Here is a 9,573-nt window from a genome sequence, read left to right on the forward strand (position 1 = left end):
CACTTGATCTACAGAGCAAGAGATCTCTAGGGGCCTTTGGGTGCTGGCTCACAAGCTGTACAGGTTAAATGTGGGCTCATGGGGTTAGGACCTCAGCTGTTCACCCCATCCTTTCAAAAGTTCCTGGTGTATTACACATAAAGTAGCTCCAGAGTTTCCAGCCCACTATGATAGTGGAACTTGAAGTGAATGGATTTCTTTACTATAGCAGACAAGACTGAAGCTCTGTCAGTGGAGGAGCTGCTCCTTATCTTGCATAGCCACCCATCTGTGGAAAGCCCTTTCTGTATGGGAGGGAGTGTGAGGGATCCTGGAGGCACTAATCCATTCAACTGCCTGAAATGAATTCATCAGATTTGTGAATTCCAAGGTCTTGTTGAAAATAAGGGACAGGATGTGCTTCCAGAGAAGGCTATCATTCTGATGGTGTTACCTCCTTGCTGTTTGAGTAGCAATGCACTTTTTCCCCTTCATTTTCATCCTCCTCTGTTCCTCTTCCCTGTTTGCCCTAGTGACACCCCTTCACTTGGTCCTGTGTCATGTCCTAACCTTACCATTCTGTAATCAAGTTAAACTCACTAACCCTTCTGGAAAGAGTGAAATTTATTCTTTCCAGACGATTTTGCCAATCTTGTGAGTTCATTTGACTCCTGCAATGTGGAGGTGAGACCAAGAGCCTGCACAAGGCAAGCATCTGCAGCAGGGTGGGAGGGGAAATGAAACAACTCTCCCTCTTGGTGGCTGTCAGCTAGTAGACCCTGTCTGCTTTGTGAAACCTCACAGGCAGACGGCCCTGAGCAGCACAGAGTCCTGAAGCATGTCCCGAGAAGAGGATTTAGCAGATCTCAAGAGCACTAGAAATAGGAATGAGATCTTTCTGGTCTTGGAGAAGACTAGACAAGCCTTGGGTGTCCTGAACTGACAAAAGCTATGGGGTGGTTCCTGTGCTCCTATTTCCTCTCCAGGGCAGCTTTCCCTTGTTGCTTCTGGCACTGTGCGAGCTCTTTCAAGGAGCTAACCCCCTGGAAAGCTGTTTTGATTCTTTGGCAAGGTCATTCTGTGCTGATTTAGCAAGATGTCTTGGCTTCTGGGATTCAGCAGAAGCTGCAGGTACAGAGGAGCAGGCAGGACCTTGTGATGGGATTGGACAGGAGGCTGGGTGAGACGCTTCTGTTGGTGGCAGCACATGGCTGGGTTGGTTTGGCCATCTCCATCTTGTGAGCTCCCTCTCTGGTCATAGCAGTGACGTGCCTCTCACCTGACTTACCATTTTGATGCTGAGCATCAGAGAGCTGGAAAAAAATGCCAGTGTGGTGCCCTCCTATGGGGCAGGAAGTGACTTTGAGCCGTGCGGGTGACGCAAGGAGAGTTGTCATCGTACCAACATTGCAGCTAATGCAGTGCTGCATGCTACAGTCACACTCGAGCCACTTTTATTTTTTTAGAAGTTCAAAGTACCACCTTTAATACAGTCTTCTTTTTGTGACCCTGCTGAAGGAGCCAAGCTGTGATACCTGAAACAATGTAAGGACACTTCTAAAGAGAAAATTTGGAGGAACATTGACATGTTAATAAGCTATTCTTGCACCATGATTGAGGTTTGTTAGAGAAAATCTGGTATGGGGGTTGGTGGCTTTAAAATGTCATATGGTGGATTCCTGCCTTGCTTGCATGCAAGGGCCCCCACTTGAGCAGGGAGCTGTTCAAACTGTTTTCGGGATGGTTCCCATTTCTGAGTAGTAACTTGATTACGCTACCTGTGTTGTAATGAGAGCAAGTGTGTGCTAGACAGTAAATATTTGGAACTGTCTCTTCTAAAGAGGTTACCAGCTGAGATGTCAGAGTGTCTTATTGTCCGAGTGCCTGACAAATAACAGCTGGGACAGACTTACATCTGCTGTTTAAACAACTGCGTTCTGGGGAGGGAACTGAGTCAGTCCGAAAATACTGCATTTGCAATGGTAAAACTAAGCTTATGCAAGGAAAGTCTTTGTCTCTCAAAATCCCCAGTTTTGAGGCATTTGGTCTGAGGCTGCAGGGTTATCCTTTTTCAACCAGGGTCTGATTCCCTTTAGATACTTTTGCTCCAACTAGGGAGAAAGAGACTGGTGTGTTTCTGTGGTAGTTTGGAGGTCTGACCATGCCTGTGGAGTGGTTGGGGAGAAAGCATAATAGTGTGTAATTGAAAAAATGCACAAGGGAAATTGGTGTCATAGAGGCACCAAAAGTGTTAAATAATCCCCCAATCATACAGGAGATAAGAGGGAGGTGGTAGAGGGAGTGTCCGGGCACTTTGAAAGCCGAGGCAATTAGCTTGTGTTTGATGTGGTAGAAGCTAAAGAGTTGCAAAGAGGAGCTCGGGTCTTTGAAAGTTCTCCAGGTTGGAAATGCAAGCCTGTTAGTTACTGAGAGGAAAGGAACGTGCTTTGTGCTCAGCCCTTGTTCTGACTGATCCTTAGAGCCTGGGTGAGTTGTACCTGTGTGAATTCAACAGTAAGGTGGTGCCCAAAAGAGCTGAAGAATATGAGACCTGGGAAGCAGCTCAGGTTGGATCAGGCTTCAGGTGGGACCAGAATGACAGACCGGGGGTAGCGCTTCTTTCACAGGTTGCAAAAAGAGATCCCAGAGATGCTCTGGGTGCAAAAACTGTCTGTTTTGTTTTAGCCATGTGGATTTCAAGGGTACTCATCCATAAGGAGGTGTCACAGCGAAGTAAGGCTGAGAGTTAGGAGACAAGCAGAGTAGATCTGAGGGGATGGAAAACATGAGGAGAAGGTTTTTGGCTTGGTCTTCATGAGATGTTATCCAGAAATAAGGTACTAAAACTGTGTTATGTGCCTTAAAGAGTAAGGGCCTTGTGTTTTCTGCACCTGGAGTTTGCAGTGTCCCACAAACCTCTAATGTCTTAGCTAATGCAAAACAAGACAAACTGCTGTGAACAGAGAGTTGGAAAGATCTAAATTCATTTTTTTCCCAAATACTGGTGTTTGAAGATCTTTTTAATGAAGCAGCATGTGTTAAGGGCAGACCCCCTGAGCAGGCCAACAGTCTTTCCCAGAGTTTCAAAATAAAACTTCAGGAAAAATATTAGAGACCATTATGTTAGTTTGCTCAGTTGTTCAGACAGCTGGATCTGGCTATTTTAGTAATCTAATGTTGAATCAGTGTAGCAGGATTAACAGAATGAAGCAAAATTAACTCTGATGCAGTTTGGGCCTGGTGTGAGGAATCCCTGGAATGATTTGGGTCTGGTACAAGGAATGTTGGGAATGGTGGTGATTGCTGGTGGGGGAAGAGGCTGGGTGCTGTGAACCCCTCCAGAGCAGCGCCTGAAGGAAGCGGGCACTAATGTACGGTGGGAGATCAGGGACCTGCTGTTCGTCCACACCTCGTGTAATTCTTTGTGTTAGTTTTCTTCATCCATTTTAAATTCTGTAGGTGTTTAATGTGGTCCAACAGTTGGACATGCTGCTGTGTGCAAGATGGAGCAGAAGCTGCTGTTGGTTTGAGTGACATGGGCATTTTATTCTCATTAGCTGTGTGTCTGCCCTTTGCTTCCACCTTTGTGGTGGATGTGAGGCAGATATTTAAAAAATACGTGCATGATGTATAGTAGTGGCGTGACAGAAACTGGAGTGTTGCTTTGCTAATGGTCCTTTGTTTTGGGAATGAGGAAGCTGAAGGAGCAGTGAACTGGATAACCAGTTCTCTTTGGTTTTTCCTGAGTTTATGAGACAACACGTTCATAAATTAATAATCAAAGGACTGTGGTGAATGTGTGCCACAAAAACCTGATAAATGTTGATGAATGTGCCAACTGTAATGTCTTGTTACTTGTAGATAAATACACAGAGATAAATAATAAGATTCCTAATATTGTTAATTTTGTCTTTAAAGTTTTCACCCATCTCTAAACTCTGACGTTATATTTGTCAAAGCTTTACAACTAATCTCAATGGAATTAAGAACACTGCTCACCAAATTAGACATAATTGGACTAAACTGCAGTTTAGATCCCTTCAGAGAAATGAAGCAGTTAATGTGAATGAAAATTGAAATTAGTTTCTTTTGAGGACTAATGCAGTGGGACAGACTGCAATGACCCTCATAAAGAGCCTGAGCAACTTTTTTTAGAACACACAACTTTTTTTTTTTTTTTTTTTTTTTTTAAACTAATGATGCTATCGTGTCTCCTTTCACACTGCAACCTCCCCAAAGGTTTCTTCTCCTTTGCATGCATTTTAGTTTGGAAAAATACTATTGTTTTATTAGTTTTAATTATTCAGTTATTTAAAGCAGAACACTTGATTTGAAAATCTAAATTTGTCTTCCTATGGCCAAGAATCACATCAAGCTCTTTCCCAAGAGACTGGGGTAAAAAGGTTGTGGCAGGGTGGGGTTATACTGCAGGTCTGGTCAGATTTGAAAGTAGAAATTTTCCATGTATTTACATTTTTACTAATTTATGACTACTTTCAAAATTTAATTTATGTACAAAGTGAACAGGGATTATAATTATACTAGCTGGTTGTAAAAGCTACTCAGTCTTACATTTAATAATGTTTTATATTTAATTCTGTTTCTCATAGTAGAAGGTATCACTGAGTTTAGCAGATCCAAAGGGTTACCTGCTATATCCAGTGACTTCTGAAATTTGATCGGAAGTCACAAATCTTTGGGATTATATACAGTCACTGAATGCATCCTGGCTGTAGAATAAATTCAGATCTGGGGGGGAATGTTAAGTGTTACCATAATTAGTACTTTATCATAACAGTCGGGCCTCGATTTAAAAAGGAGACAAGTTGTACTGCATTGGGGTACCAAATACCTTTGTATGCTGGTTCCTTGCAGAGTCCACAGGTGATTATTAGGCACTTAGGCAAATGGTAGACTTGGTGTCTGTATATAGGACCCTAGCTTTAAAAGGGTGTGCTGCCTGGGGGAGGTTTGGAAAGAGAGGCAAAGAAATCTTCGAGTAACGTGAGGAGTGCTAAGATATTCAGTGCTGTTGCCTTTCTTGTGACTTGATGCTGATTCTGAGGGTGTCATCTTCAAATAGCCATCCATGCCTTTTCCTTCAGGTAACCAAATGCCCTGAGAGCCAGTCAAGTTAAGGTTGTTCTTGTGTTTGCAGGCCTAGCAGTTGTCTTTCAAGAACGAATCAATAAAACTTATTATTAAAAAGAATAATAATTGTCCGGTAATAAATTTGTACTGAAGAATCTCAAACGCCTTTAAGAATTAGGCTTTTTTTTTCTGCGCCTGATTTTCTTGCTTCCCTTTAATCAGTTACTGCCATTCAGTTAATGCTGTGTGCAACTGCAAAGGAGCTTCCCAGGGTTTACATGCCTTTGTTCGGTGGTGTGGCGTCTTTATCCCTCCTGAGTTCCTGTGTTTTAGATTTATGAGAAGGATGATGTGAGAAGCGGGAATGTAATCTGAGTGTTCAGCCATTCCGTATTTCTTCTATTTAATATCTGGTCTCAGCATGTGAAAACTCTGAAGCCAAATTATTCCATCTGTGGTATTGGCAGCGGAGCAGAATGGGATCCTTTTTCGTGAGGTGGATTATGTGGCCGTGAAAGGCAGCTTTGAGGAGCGCAACAACGCCGGGTGGAAACAATTTGGCTTAATTAAGGGCTTCTGAACTGAAAATCGGTAACCTAAATGCACACACTTCATTGCCTGTGCGGTGCTTCTCCCAGATCTCACCCAGCATTTGAAAAGAGTTGGATGATTAAGAGGAAAGCCCTCTGCCTGGCACTTCGTCTGTTGATGTGAAATTCTGTTGCCGCAGACTAATTGCTAATAAAAATAAATAAACGGATTTCCCCATTCAGAAGCTTTATTTAGTGGGGTTTGGAAGAGAATCATCAGCCGTATGGTGTCTTTCTGATCCCAGTTTGGTGCTTCAGGCATTTGGATTTTACATTACACTGAAAGATGGGATCTATCTCGGGTACCTTCGTTTAATTAACAGGGCTCCGGTGGCAGTATTTTGGGAGTACAACTGAGTTATAAGACAATGATATGTAATTAAGGTTTGCTGTTCTACCAGAGGAAGCTTAAACCTTCGCTTCAGGATTAGCGGTTCATTAGTTAAAATGGCTTCTGTTGAAAGGTAATAGAACTGGTTGGAGAGGTAAATAAACAAATAATTAAAGGGTAATTAAGTATCTTTTAATGGCCACAACATACTTTTAAAATAAAAACATGCTTCTGAAAGTACATTTCTTGTTATATGGCAAGCCAGTCCAAATTCTGAAAATAATTCAAATGGATCAAATGTGGAAGCTGAAAAAGAGATTTCTTTTTTTTTTTTCAAATACTAGGAAATCTAGAAAAAATTTTTCAAATGCTGTAGTGCAGAGCGCTAAAGATTTGCAAAGCTCTTTTCTCCTGTAAGAATAACTTCTGCCTAATAACTAAGGCCCAAAAATTCCAGTTTTAATCTCAGTTTTGCTGCATTTCCTCATGGGAAATATACATGTATTCTGCTTTCTGTCCTGAATAGTTCAGTTTCTTTGTAGTTGTATTGTTGATGATGATAAGATAAGCACGTCAGTAGAGAAGCAATACCAAAGACTGTATTGTAGACAGGATTCATTCATATATCAAAGCAATTGAGCCAGGCATTTCGAATGAAGAATTTCTTTCAGCTAGATTCACCTTATCCTGGAGTTATCTTTTATGCAAAAACCCAATTTCTACACAAGGTTATAGGCCATTATCTGTAAGACTCGCTTCTTCTACATATTTCAAATAGGAGAATGATAAGATAAATAGGCCCAGATTGTTTGTTTTTTTTTTTTCCTCACAGAAGTACTTTGATTTAATAAAGTTAAAATGCTTGCATGTATATATTCAAAATGAGGATGAAACAATAGTCTGTGGGGTTGGGGGCAGGGCAGTGAGCCTAATCTTGATGTTTTCTTTTTTTTTTTTTCTTTTTTTCCCTTCTTGCTTTCTCCTTCCCTATCATTCTTCAATCAATACTCAACCATGCAGGTTTTAAATGCAAGTTTACCAGTACCTGATGTTAGTGAAGACAATTTGAAGCACGATGGCTCACCACAGGAGCCACAGCAGCTAGGAACTGTTACAGCACCTAAGGAACTGGATGGGCAGCAGCCAGAGGTGGCTTCCCCCCTCCAAGAACCACCCAGAGAGCAAGCAAAGCCCGCTGGAACAAATGGTAAGTAAAAACCTGTGTTCAGTGGACAGATCATAGAGGCCTGGATCTTGAATGGTTTGAGAGGTAGAAATGGGGCTCAACCAGCCATCTCCTAGTGAACAGATAGTTACTCAAGTGATCTGCTGTTACTCAAGTGCTCCTAGGGCATTGTTTCATGGGAGATGTTTTCTCTGTAGGAGAATTCAGATGACAAATGGCTTGTGGACTGAAGCTGTCAGTGTCAGTGGTGGGGATGTCTACCTGTTCCCCCCTTAGGGGTGTTCCTTGGCTCTTGGTGCCTCTGATTGCCTCCTTTCCATCTCAGCCGTTCACCTGTAGGAACAGCTCAGTTTCGACTTTCTATATTGGAAGTTCCTGCTGTGTAGGCCTGTCTGTTCCTTCATAAGGCAGAAAGCCTTTTATGTTAATTCCTTAGTGATATTAATGATAAATTATTTTGAACACACAGGAAGGGGCAGGCTGCTAATCTGTTGGCTTTGCCTTGATTAAAGTTCCCTTTCCTTATACTTTTAATTGGATTTTCATTTTGACCACAAAACCTTTTTCATCATAGACATTCCTATCTGTTCTGTCTTCAGAAACTCTCCTTGCCTTGCTGTGCAGTCAGAAATGTGCTGCTCTTTCTCCTGGGTGATCTGACAGCCCACCTTTCCTGCTCTCATCAGCCTCTTCTTCTTGCCCTCTGTTCCTGTCCACAGGCATGCAGTGAGATCTGCTTCAGCAATCCCGCTGCTAGCTGACTTTTTTGGCAGGATGGCAAGAGGGAGGGATACTTTTCAGTCAGAGCAGGCAGCTAGTGCTGGTGTTGGCGAGCAGGGAGGGGAGGGGAGGGGAACAGGGTAGGCACAATCTTCAGTGTCAGCCTGCAGAGCAGCTTAAGGCACGTGTGTAACCCTTAGTGTACTTTAGGGTCTGAATTCTGATAAAGGCAATCCTTTGTCATGTCTCCAGATTAATTGCTGTAACACTATTATTCCAATAGAAGATTATTCTTCCACCCCTTGCTTCTGTGAATCACATATTTAGGAAATATCATTAAAATCCACATTTATCACACAACTTTCATTTACATCAACAAAGACAACCATCCAAAACAAAACAAAAATTTCCCCCACAATAATCAAAATAACATAATCACAACACTAAACGAAAGTGGATAATTTACATAAAATCCACCTCTTGACCCTTCACCACAATTGACACAAGAATTTCATTCTCTAACATTGTTCAGTAATTGTTTTGCCTGTTATGTCTCCCATTTACTATCCTTATCTAAAAATCGTCATTTTCCTGGGTTTTAGCACCAAAAAGACTGCAGTGGTACCCGCTAAGCCACTCTCACTCCCCTCTGCAACTGGACAGAGGAGAGAAAATGTAGTGAAGGGTTTGTGAGTTGAAACAAGGTCTGGGAGAGGTCACTCACTGATCAGTGTCACAAGCAAAACAGACTCAAAATGGGGATATTAATTAAATTTATTACCAACAAAATCAGAACAGGAGAATGAGAAGTAAATATTAAAAACACCTTCCTCCCTCCCTTCCAAGTTCTACCTCCTCCTCCCCCAGTGGCAAAGGGAGACTGGAATGGGGGATCACTGTCAATTCATCTCAGGTTGTTCCTGCCACTTCTCAAAGAGAGGAGTCCTTCCCCTGCTCCAGAGTTAGGTCCCTCCCATGTGAGGCAGTCCTTCACAAACTTCTCCGATGTGAGTTCATCCCACAGGTAACAGTTCTTCACAACTGCTGCAACAGGGGTCACTTTTCCACAGAGTCAGTCCTTTAGCAACAGCCTGCTCCAGAGTGGGTCCCCCACAAAGCCAGAAATACCACCAGGAAAACCTACTCCAGTGTTGGCTCTTCTCTCCATGGGTCAGCAGGTCCCTGCCAGGACCCTGCTCCAGCATGGGCCTTCCATGGAGTCACAGCCTCCTTCAGGCATCCACCTGCTCTGGTGCGGGCTCCTCCACTGTCTGCAGGTAGATCTCTGCATGGTCCTCCATGTGCTGCAGGGGCACAGCTGCATCACCATGGTCTTCACCATGGGCGGCAGGGGCACCTCAGCTCTGGCACCTGGAGCACTCCTTCCCCCTCCTTCTGCACTGACCTTGGTGTCTGCAGAGTTGGTCACATGTTCTCACTCTGCTCTTCTCTGGCTGCAATTTTCATCTGCCCAACAACTTTTTTTCCCGTTCTTAAGTATGTTATCACAGAGGCGTTACTATCATTCCTGATTGGCTCGGCCTGGGCCAGTGGCGGCTCCATACTGGAGCTGGCTGGCATTGGATCTACCAGAAGCTTCTGGAGAAGCCACCCCTGTAGCTGCCCCACTACCAAAACCTGGCCATGCAAACCCAATACAAAATCATATCGGTAGG

Source organism: Empidonax traillii, unplaced genomic scaffold (assembly GCF_003031625.1).
Source record: "Empidonax traillii isolate 1590-97213 ecotype Southwest subspecies unplaced genomic scaffold, ASM303162v1 scaffold311:size671644, whole genome shotgun sequence".
In the NCBI taxonomy this organism is placed as follows: domain Eukaryota; kingdom Metazoa; phylum Chordata; class Aves; order Passeriformes; family Tyrannidae; genus Empidonax; species Empidonax traillii.